We start from the raw sequence: 12,347 nt of genomic DNA, 5'->3' as shown, positions 1-12,347 counted from the left end.
TCGAATATGCCCCTTTTTATTAAGTCTGGTAATCTAAGAATTAGGGAACAGACACCCTAATTGACGCGAATCCTAAAGATAGATCTATTGGGCCTAACAAACCCCATCCAAAGTACCGGATGCTTTAGTACTTCGAAATTTATATCATATCCGAAGGGTGTCCCGGAATGATGGGGATATTCTTATATATGCATCTTGTTAATGTCGGTTACCAGGTGTTCACCATATGAATGATTTTTATCTCTATGTATGGGATGTGTATTGAAATATGAAATCTTGTGGTCTATTATTATGATTTGATATATATATAGGTTAAACCTATAACTCACCAACATTTTTGTTGACGTTTTAAGCATGTTTATTCTCAGGTGATTATTAAGAGCTTCCGCTGTCGCATACTTAAATAAGGACGAGATTTGGAGTCCATGCTTGTATGATATTGTGTAAAAACTGCATTCAAGAAACTTATTTTGTTGTAACATATTTGTATTGTAAACCATTATGTAATGGTCGTGTGTAAACAGGATATTTTAGATTATCATTATTTGATAATCTACGTAAAGCTTTTTAAAACCTTTATCTATGAAATAAAGGTTATGGTTTGTTTTAAAAATGAATGCAGTCTTTGAAAAATGTCTCATATAGAGGTCAAAAACCTCGCAACGAAATCAATTAATATGGAACGTTTTTAATCAATAAGAACGGGACATTTCAGACATGATAGGTCGAAACATTGTATACGTGTCTATGGTATCTCAAGATTACATAATATACAATATAAGTTAATTAGGTTATGGTTGGAATAGATTTATTACTAACTTTCACGTAGGTAAAATGAGTAGTTTTTATCAATCTTGTTTTACTCGCCATTTCTTCGTTTCTAATCCGTTTTGAGTGATTCCAGTAGCCACGGTTTCGTATTGAACTTAACTTTATGAATATAAACAGAAAAAGTATAAGTTTATAGTTAGAAATACAAGTTACAAGTCATTTTTGAAAGAGGTAGTCATTTCCATCGAAAGAACGACATCTTGATGACCATTTTGAAAAACATACTTTCACTTTGAGTTTAACCATGATTTTTGGATATAGTTTCATGTTCATATGAAAAATAATTTTTCCAGAAGTATAGCTTTTAAATCAAAGTTCTTCCTAGCTTTTAATTATCCCAACCAAAACAGCCCCCGGTTTTACTACGACGGCGTATATCCAGTTTTTTGGTGTTTATCGTGTTTTCGGGTTTTAAATCATTAAGTTAGCATATCATATAGATATAGAACATGTGTTTAGTTGATTTTAAAAGTCTAGTTAGAAGGATTAACTTTATTTGCGAACAAGTTTAGAATTAACTAAACTATGTTCTAGTGATTACAAGTTTATAACATTGAATAAGACAGCTTTTTATGTATGAATCGAATGATGTTATGAACATCATTACTACCTCAAGTTCCTTGGATAAACCTACTAGAAATGAGAAAAATGGATCTAGCTTCAAAGGATCCTTGGATGGCTTGAAAGTTCTTGAAGCAGAATCATGACACGAAAACAATTTCAAGTAAGATTTCCACTCGAAATAAGATTGTTATAGTTATAGAAATTGAATTAAAGTTTGAATATGATTATTACCTTGTATTATAAAGATAACCTACTGTAAGTAACAAAGGTTTCTTGATCTTGGATGATTACTTGGAATGGATTTAGAAAACTTGGAAGTAAACTTGCAATCTTGGAAGTATTCTTGATTTTATGAAACTAGAACTTTTGGAATTTATGAAGAACATTTAGAACTTGAAGTAGAACTTGAGAGAGATCAATTAGATGAAGAAAATTGAAGAATGAAAGTGTTTGTAGGTGTTTTTGGTCGTTGGTGTATGGATTAGATATAAAGGATATGTAATTTTGTTTTCATGTAAATAAGTCATGAATGATTACTCATATTTTTGTAATTTTATGAGATATTTCATGCTAGTTGCCAAATGATGGTTCCCACATGTGTTAGGTGACTCACATGGGCTGCTAAGAGCTGATCATTGGAGTGTATATACCAATAGTACATACATCTAAAAGCTGTGTATTGTACGAGTACAAATACGGGTGCATACGAGTAGAATTGTTGATGAAACTGAACGAGGATGTAATTGTAAGCATTTTTGTTAAGTAGAAGTATTTTGATAAGTGTCTTGAAGTCTTTCAAAAGTGTATGAATACATATTAAAACACTACATGTATATACATTTTAACTGAGTCGTTAAGTCATCGTTAGTCGTTACATGTAAGTGTTGTTTTGAAACCTTTAGGTTAACGATCTTGTTAAATGTTGTTAACCCAATGTTTATAATATCAAAAGAGATTTTAAATTATTTTATTATCATGATATTATGATGTACGAATATCTCTTAATATGATATATATACATTAAATGTTGTTACAACGATAATCGTTACATATATGTCTCGTTTCAAAATCATTAAGTTAGTAGTCTTATTTTTACATATGTAGTTCATTGTTAATATACTTAATGATATGTTTACTTATCATAATATCATGTTAACTATATATATAACCATATATATGTCATCATATAGTTTTTACAAGTTTTAACGTTCGTGAATCACCGGTCAACTTGGGTGGTCAATTGTCTATATGAAACCTATTTCAATTAATCAAGTCTTAACAAGTTTGATTGCTTAACATGTTGGAAACACTTAATCATGTAAAATAACAATTTCATTTAATATATATATAAACATGAAAAAGTTCGGGTCACTACAGTACCTACCCGTTAAATAAATTTCGTCCCGAAATTTTAAGCAGTTGCAGGTGTTGACGTATCTTCTGGAAATAAATGCGGGTATTTCTTCTTCATCTGATCTTCTCATTCCCAGGTGAACTTGGGTCCTCTACGAGCATTCCATCGAACCTTAACAATTGGTATCTTGTTTTGTTTAAGTCTTTTAACCTCACGATCCATTATTTTGACGGGTTCTTCGATGAATTGAAGTTTTTCGTTGATTTGGATTTCGTCTAACGGAATAGTGAGATCTTCTTTAGCAAAACATTTCTTCAAATTCGAGACGTGGAAAGTGTTATGTACAGCCGTGAGTTGTTGAGGTAACTCAAGTTGGTAAGCTACTGGTCCGACACGATCAATAATCTTGAATGGTCCAATATACCTTGGATTTAATTTCTCTCGTTTACCAAATCGAACAACGCCTTTCCAAGGTGCAACTTTAAGCATGACCATCTCTCCAATTTCAAATTCTATATCTTTTCTTTTAATGTCAGCGTAGCTCTTTTGTCGACTTTGGGCGGTTTTCAACCGTTGTTGAATTTGGATGATCTTCTCGGTAGTTTCTTGTATTATCTCTGGACCTGTAATCTGTCTATCCCCCACTTCACTCCAACAAATCGGAGACCTGCACTTTCTACCATAAAGTGCTTCAAATTGCGCCATCTCAATACTTGAATGATAGCTGTTGTTGTAGGAAAATTCTGCTAACGGTAGATGTCGATCCCAACTATTTCCGAAATTAATAACACATGCTCGTAGCATGTCTTCAAGCGTTTGTATCGTCCTTTCGCTCTGCCCATCAGTTTGTGGATGATAGGCAGTACTCATGTCTAAACGAGTTCCTAATGCTTGTTGTAATGTCTGCCAGAATCTTGAAATAAATCTGCCATCCCTATCAGAGATAATAGAGATTGGTATTCCATGTCTGGAGACTACTTTCTTCAAATACAGTCGTGCTAACTTCTCCATCTTGTCATCTTCTCTTATTGGTAGGAAGTGTGCTGATTTGGTGAGACGATCAACTATTACCCAAATAGTATCAAAACCACTTGCAGTCCTTGGCAATTTAGTGATGAAATCCATGGTAATGTTTTCCCATTTCCATTCCGGGATTTCAGGTTGTTGAAGTAGACCTGATGGTTTCTGATGCTCAGCTTTGACCTTAGAACACGTCAAACATTCTCCTACATATTTAGCAACATCGGCTTTCATACCCGGCCACCAAAAATGTTTCTTGAGATCCTTGTACATCTTCCCCGTTCCAGGATGTATTGAGTATCTAGTTTTATGAGCTTCTCTAAGTACCATTTCTCTCATATCTCCAAATTTTGGTACCCAAATCCTTTCAGCCCTATACCGGGTTCCATCTTCCCGAATATTAAGATGCTTCTCCGATCCTTTGGGCATTTCATCCTTTAAATTTCCCTCTTTTAAAACTCCTTGTTGCGCCTCCTTTATTTGAGTAGTAAGGTTATTGTGAATCATTATATTCATAGATTTTACTCGAATGGGTTCTCTGTCCTTCCTGCTTAAGGCGTCGGCTACCACATTTGCCTTCCCCGGGTGGTAATGAATCTCAAAGTCGTAATCATTCAACAATTCAATCCACCTACGCTGCCTCATATTCAGTTGTTTCTGATTAAATATGTGTTGAAGACTTTTGTGGTCGGTATATATAATACTTTTGACCCCATATAAGTAGTGCCTCCAAGTCTTTAATGCAAAAACAACCGCGCCTAATTCCAAATCATGCGTCGTATAATTTTGTTCGTGAATCTTCAATTGTCTAGACACATAAGCAATCACCTTCGTTTGTTGCATTAATACACAACCGAGACCTTGCTTTGATGCATCACAATAAATCACAAAATCATCATTCCCTTCAGGCAATGACAATATAGGTGCCGTAGTTAGCTTTTTCTTTAATAAATGGAACGCTTCCTCTTGTTCATCCTTCCATTCAAATTTCTTCCCTTTATGCGTTAATGCAGTCAAGGGTTTTGCTATTCTGGAAAAGTCTTGGATGAACCTTCTGTAGTAACCAGCTAGTCCTAAAAACTGGCGTATGTGTTTCGGAGTTTTTGAGGTTTCCCACTTTTCAACAGTTTCTATCTTTGCCGGATCCACCTTAATACCTTCTTTGTTCACTATGTGACCGAGGAATTGAACTTCTTCCAACAAAAATGCACACTTTGAAAACTTAGCGTACAATTCTTCCTTCCTCAATACTTCTAACACCTTTCTCAAATGTTCACCGTGTTCTTGGTCATTCTTTGAGTAAATAAGTATGTCATCAATGAAAACAATGACAATCTTGTCAAGGTATGGTCCACACACTCGGTTCATAAGGTCCATGAACACAGCTGGTGCATTAGTTAAACCAAACGGCATGACCATAAACTCGTAATGACCGTAACGTGTTCTGAAAGCAGTCTTTGGAATATCATCTTCTTTCACCCGCATTTGATGATACCCTGAACGTAAGTCAATCTTTGAATAAACAGACGAACCTTGTAGTTGATCAAATAAGTCGTCAATTCTCGACAGTGGATAACGGTTTTTGATGGTAAGTTTGTTCAACTCTCTGTAGTCAATACACAACCTAAATGTACCATCTTTCTTCTTGACAAACAAAACAGGAGCTCCCCACGGTGATGTGCTTGGTCGAATGAAACCACGCTCTAAAAGTTCTTGTAATTGGCTTTGCAGTTCTTTCATCTCGCTGGGTGCGAGTCTGTAAGGAGCACGAGCTATTGGTGCAGCTCCTGGTACAAGATCTATCTGAAATTCAACGGATCGATGTGGGGGTAATCCCGGTAATTCTTTCGGAAATACATCGGGAAATTCTTTTGCGACGGGAACATCATTGATGCTCTTTTCTTCAGTTTGTACTTGCTCGACGTGTGCTAGAACAGCATAGCAACCTTTTCTTATTAGTTTTTGTGCCTTCAAATTACTAATAAGATGTAGCTTCGTGTTGCCCTTTTCTCCGTACACCATTAAGGGTTTTCCTTTTTCTCGTATAATGTGAATTGCATTTTTGTAACAAACGATCTCTGCTTTCACTTCTTTCAACCAGTCCATACCGATTATCACATCAAAACTCCCTAACTCTACTGGTATCAAGTCAATCTTAAATGTTTCGCTAACCAGTTTAATTTCTCGATTCCGACATATATTATCTGCTGAAATTAATTTACCATTTGCTAATTTGAGTAAAAATTTACTATCCAAAGGCGTCAATGGACAACTTAATTTAGCACAAAAATCTCTACTCATATAGCTTCTATCCGCACCCGAATCAAATAAAACGTAAGAAGATTTATTGTCAATAAGAAACGTACCCGTAACAAGCTCCGGGTCTTCCTGTGCCTCTGCCGTATTAATATTGAAAACTCTTCCACGGCCTTGTCCATTCGTGTTCTCCTGGTTCGGGCAATTTCTAATAATGTGGCCCGATTTTCCACATTTATAACAAACTACATTGGCATAACTTGCTCCGACACTACTTGCTCTGCCATTACTCGTTCCGACACCATTTGTTCCTTTTGTTCTGTTAACCCCTGGTCCGTAGACCTCACACTTCACCGCGCTATGACCATTTCTTTTACACTTGTTGCAAAATTTGGTGCAGAACCCCGAGTGATACTTTTCACACCTTTGGCATAGCTGCTTCTGATTTTTGTTGTTGTTGCGGTTGTTATTGTTGTTGGGATGATTGTTGTAGTTGCTGCTGCTGTTGTTGTTATTGTTGTTGTTGTTGTTGTTGTTCGGCCGTTTGTTGTAGTTGCGATTGATGTTGCGTTTGTTGGGATAGTTGTTGCGATTATTGTTGTAATTGCTGTTGTTGTTGTATTGGTGATTCTTATCACTGTTTTCCTCCCACTTTCTTTTGACTTGCTTCACATTGGCCTTTTCAGCAGTCTGTTCTTTAATTCTTTCTTCAATCTAGTTCACTAGTTTGTGAGCCATTCTACATGCCTGTTGTATGGAGGCGGGCTCGTGTGAACTTATATCTTCTTGGATTCTTTCCGGTAATCCTTTCACAAACGCGTCGATCTTCTCTTCCTCATCTTCGAACGCTCCCGGACACAATAGGCACAATTCTGTGAATCGTCTTTCGTACGTGGTAATATCAAATCCTTGGGTTCGTAACCCTCTAAGTTCTATCTTGAGCTTATTAACCTCGGTTCTGGGACGGTACTTCTCGTTCATCAAGTGCTTGAATGCTGACCACGGTAGTGCGTAAGCATCATCTTGTCCCACTTGCTCTAGATAGGTATTCCACCATGTTAACACAGAACCTGTGAAGGTATGCGTAGCGTACTTCACTTTGTCCTCTTCAGTACACTTACTTATGGCAAACACCGATTCGACCTTCTCGGTCCACCGTTTCAATCCGATTGGTCCTTCGGTTCCATCAAATTCCAAAGGTTTGCAGGCAGTGAATTCTTTGTAGGTGCATCCTACACGATTTCCTGTACTGCTAGATCCAAGGTTATTGTTGGTATGTAGCGCAGCCTGTACTGCGGCTATGTTTGAAGCAAGAAAGGCACAAAATTCCTCTTCGCTCATATTCAAGGTTTGTCGAGTAGTCGGTGCCATTTCCTTCAAATAGTCAAATGAAACAAGTTAATCATACAGAATATTATGAGTAGTCAATAGTATCTCGTAGCATAATATGAACTCATTTATAAAAGTTTTTTCTTCATATTAGCGTTTTATAAGTTTAAATTCGGGTAGTACCTACCCGTTAAGTTCATACTTAGTAGCTAATATACAATTCAACTACTACAATTCTATATGAAAAACTGATTATAATAATATTTCGCGTTCAAACTTTTACATAATATTTTACAAACTTACAATACCGCTTATTTTACATATAGCATGAAATATAGTACACAATAAATTTGATACAAGATGGTTGTGAAGATAATTCTAGCTAGTACACAAGTAGTTCAGCAAAGGCAATAAAGACACGTAATTCATACGTCCAGAAACAAGTCATGCATTCTGGTTTTACTAGGACTACTTCCCGTCCTTGGTCTTGTGGAACATAACCATTATGGCCATTGATAAGACAGCGTGTTGTAACGTCGTCAAAGGGACGAGGGTTACGTAATATCCAACAGTCCCTTAACAATCTAAAAACCTCATTTCTTACCCCAATTACCGACTCCGTTACTTGTGGGAACGTTTTGTTTAATAGTTGTAGCCCGATGTTCTTGTTCTCACTTTGGTGAGAAGCGAACATTACTAAGCCGTAAGCATAACATGCTTCTTTATGTTGCATGTTAGCCTCTTTTTCTAAATCACGAAGTCCTATATTCGGATATATTGAGTCAAAATAATTTCTTAACCCGTTGCGTAAAATAGCATTTGGGTTCCCCGCAATATATGCGTCAAAGTAAACACATCGTAACTTATGGATTTCCCAATGTGATATCCCCCATCTTTCGAACGAAAGCCTTTTATAAACCAAGGAATTCTTGGAACGTTCTTCGAATGTCTTACAAACTGATCTCGCCTTAAATAGTTGTGCCGAGGAATTCTGACCGACTCTAGACAAGATTTCATCAATCATGTCTCCGGGTACGTCTTCTAAAATATTGGGTTGTCTATCCATTTTGTGTTTTTATAATGTAAAATAGACAAGAGTTAGATTCATAAAAGATACTTATTAATACAAGTAATTTTTACATATATCGTAAAGCATAAGCACACTATATTACATATATTACACCGCACAAATACAACTATCTTATTCCGACTCACTCGTTTCTTCTTTTTCGAACTTGGTCCTTTTTGCTAACTTTTTAGGGATATATGATGTTCCCCTAATACGAGCCGTCGTTTTCCACATTGGTCTAGAAAAACCTGGTGGTTTAGAGGTTCTCGGGTTATTGTTACAACTTAAGAAATACGGGTGTTGACGATACATATAAAGTTCATCGGGGTTGGAATCAGATTTCTCTATTTTTATGCCCTTTCCCTTATTGTTCTCTTTTGCCTTTTTAAATTCAGTTGGGGTAATTTCTATAACATCATCGGAACCCTCGTCGGGATCCGATTCATCGGAGAATTGGTAATCCTCCCAATATTTTGCTTCCTTGGTGGAAACACCGTTGACCATAATTAACTTTGGTCGGTTGGTTGAGGATTTTCTTCTACTTAACCGTTTTATTATTTCCCCCACTGGTTCTTCTTTCGGTTTCGATTCTTCTTCCGGTTCCGATTTTTCTTCCGGTTCCGACTCTTCTTCCGGTTCCTCTTCGGGAACTTGTGAATCAGTCCACGAATTATTCCAATTTACATTTGACTCTTCATTATTATTAGGTGAGTCAATGAGACTTGTTCTAGAGGTAGACATCTATCACATAATATCAAACACGTTAAGAGATTAATATATCACATAATATTTACATGTTAAAAATATATAGTTTGCAACAAAATTTGTTAAGCAATCATTTTTCAAGTAAACACGGTCGAAGTCCAGACTCACTAATGCATCATAACAAACTCGATAAGACACACTAATACAAAATTCTGGTTCTCTAAGACCAACACTCGGATACCAACTGAAATGTCCCGTTCTTATTGATTAAAAACGTTCCATATTAATTGATTTCGTTGCGAGGTTTTGACCTCTATATGAGACGTTTTTCAAAGACTGCATTCATTTTTAAAACAAACCATAACCTTTATTTCATAAATAAAGGTTTAAAAAAGCTTTACATAGATTATCAAATAATGATAATCTAAAATATCCTGTTTGCACACGACCATTACATAATGGTTTACAATACAAATATGTTACATCGAAATCAGTTTCTTGAATGCAGTTTTTACACAATATCATACAAACATGGACTCCAAATCTTGTCCTTATTTTAGTATGCAACAGCGGAAGCTCTTAGTATTCACCTGAGAATAAACATGCTTTAAACGTCAACAAAAATGTTGGTGAGTTATAGGTTTAACCTATATATATCAAATCGTAACAATAGACCACAAGATTTCATATTTCAATACACATCCCATACATAGAGATAAAAATCATTCATATGGTGAACACCTGGTAACCGACATTAACAAGATGCATATATAAGAATATCCCCATCATTCTGGGACACCCTTCGGATATGATATAAATTTCGAAGTACTAAAGCATCCGGTACTTTGGATGGGGCTTGTTGGGCCCAATAGATCTATCTTTAGGATTCGCGTTAATTAGGGTGTCTGTTCCCTAATTCTTAGATTACCAGACTTAATAAAAAGGGGCATATTCGATTTCGATAATTCAACTATAGAATGTAGTTTCACGTACTTGTGTCTATTTTGTAAATCATTTATAAAACCTGCATGTATTCTCATCCCAAAAATATTAGATTTTAAAAGTGGGACTATAACTCACTTTCACAGATTTTTACTTCGTCGGGAAGTAAGACTTGGCCACTGGTTGATTCACAAACCTATAACAATATATACATATATATCAAAGTATGTTCAAAATATATTTACAAAACTTTTAATACATTTTGATGTTTTAAGTTTATTAAGTCAGCTGTCCTCGTTAGTAACCTACAACTAGTTGTCCACAGTTAGATGTACAGAAATAAATCGATAAATATTATCTTGAATCAATCCACGACCCAGTGTATACGTATCTCAGTATTGATCACAACTCAAACTATATATATATTTTGGAATCAACCTCAACCTGTATAGCTAACTCCAACATTCACATATAGAGTGTCTATGGTTGTTCCGCAATATATATATATAGATGGGTCGACATGATAGGTCGAAACATTGTATACGTGTCTATGGTATCTCAAGATTACATAATATACAATATAAGTTGATTAGGTTATGGTTGGAATAGATTTATTACTAACTTTCACGTAGGTAAAATGAGTAGTTTTTATCAATCTTGTTTTACTCGCCATTTCTTCGTTTCTAATCCGTTTTGAGTGATTCCAGTGGCCACGGTTTCGTATTGAACTTAAATTTATGAATCTAAATAGAAAAAGTATAAGTTTATAGTCAGAAATACAAGTTACAAGTCATTTTTGAAAGAGGTAGTCATTTCCATCGAAAGAACGACATCTTGATGACCATTTTGAAAAACATACTTTCACTTTGAGTTTAATCATGATTTTTGGATATAGTTTCATGTTCATATGAAAAATAATTTTTCCAGAAGTATAGCTTTTAAATCAAAGTTCTTTCTAGCTTTTAATTATCCCAACCAAAACAGCCCCCGGTTTTACTACGACGGCGTATATCCAGTTTTATGGTGTTTATCGTGTTTTCGGGTTTTAAATCATTAAGTTAGCATATCATATAGATATAGAACATGTGTTTAGTTGATTTTAAAAGTCTAGTTAGAAGGATTAACTTTATTTGCGAACAAGTTTAGAATTAACTAAACTATGTTCTAGTGATTACAAGTTTATAACATTGAATAAGACAGCTTTTTATGTATGAATCGAATGATGTTATGAACATAATTACTACCTCAAGTTCCTTGGATAAACCTACTGGAAATGAGAAAAATGTATCTAGCTTCAAAGGATCCTTGGATGGCTTGAAAGTTCTTGAAGCAGAATCATGACACGAAAACAATTTCAAGTAAGATTTCCACTCGAAATAAGATTGTTATAGTTATAGAAATTGAATTAAAGTTTGAATATGATTATTACCTTGTATTATAAAGATAACCTACTGTAAGTAACAAAGGTTTCTTGATCTTGGATGATTACTTGGAATGGATTTAGAAAACTTGGAAGTAAACTTGCAAATTATGGAAGTATTCTTGATTTTATGAAACTAGAACTTTTGGAATTTATGAAGAACATTTAGAACTTGAAGATAGAACTTGAGAGAGATCAATTAGATGAAGAAAATTGAAGAATGAAAGTGTTTGTAGGTGTTTTTGGTCGTTGTTGTATGGATTAGATATAAAGGTTATGTAATTTTGTTTTCATGTAAATAAGTCATGAATGATTACTCATATTTTTGTAATTTTATGAGATATTTCATGCTAGTTGCCAAATGATGGTTCCCACATGTGTTAGGTGACTCACATGGGCTGCTAAGAGCTGATAATTGGAGTGTATATACCAATAGTACATACATCTAAAAGCTGTGTATTGTACGAGTACAAATACGGGTGCATACGAGTAGAATTGTTGATGAAACTGAAGGAGGATGTAATTGTAAGCATTTTTGTTAAGTATAAGTATTTTGATAAGTGTATTGAAGTCTTTCAAAAGTGTATGAATACATATTAAAACACTACATGTATATACATTTTAACTGAGTCGTTAAGTCATCGTTAGTCGTTACATGTAAGTGTTGTTTTGAAACCTTTAGGTTAACGATCTTGTTAAATGTTGTTAACCCAATGTTTATAATATCGAAAGAGATTTTAAATTATTTTATTATCATGATATTATGATGTACGAATATCTCTTAATATGATATATATACATTAAATGTTGTTACAACGATAATCGTTACATATATGTCTCGTTTCAAAATCATTAAG

This window comes from Rutidosis leptorrhynchoides, chromosome 3 (assembly GCF_046630445.1).
Source record: "Rutidosis leptorrhynchoides isolate AG116_Rl617_1_P2 chromosome 3, CSIRO_AGI_Rlap_v1, whole genome shotgun sequence".
In the NCBI taxonomy this organism is placed as follows: domain Eukaryota; kingdom Viridiplantae; phylum Streptophyta; class Magnoliopsida; order Asterales; family Asteraceae; genus Rutidosis; species Rutidosis leptorrhynchoides.
Note: the sequence above shows the minus strand (reverse complement) of the source record.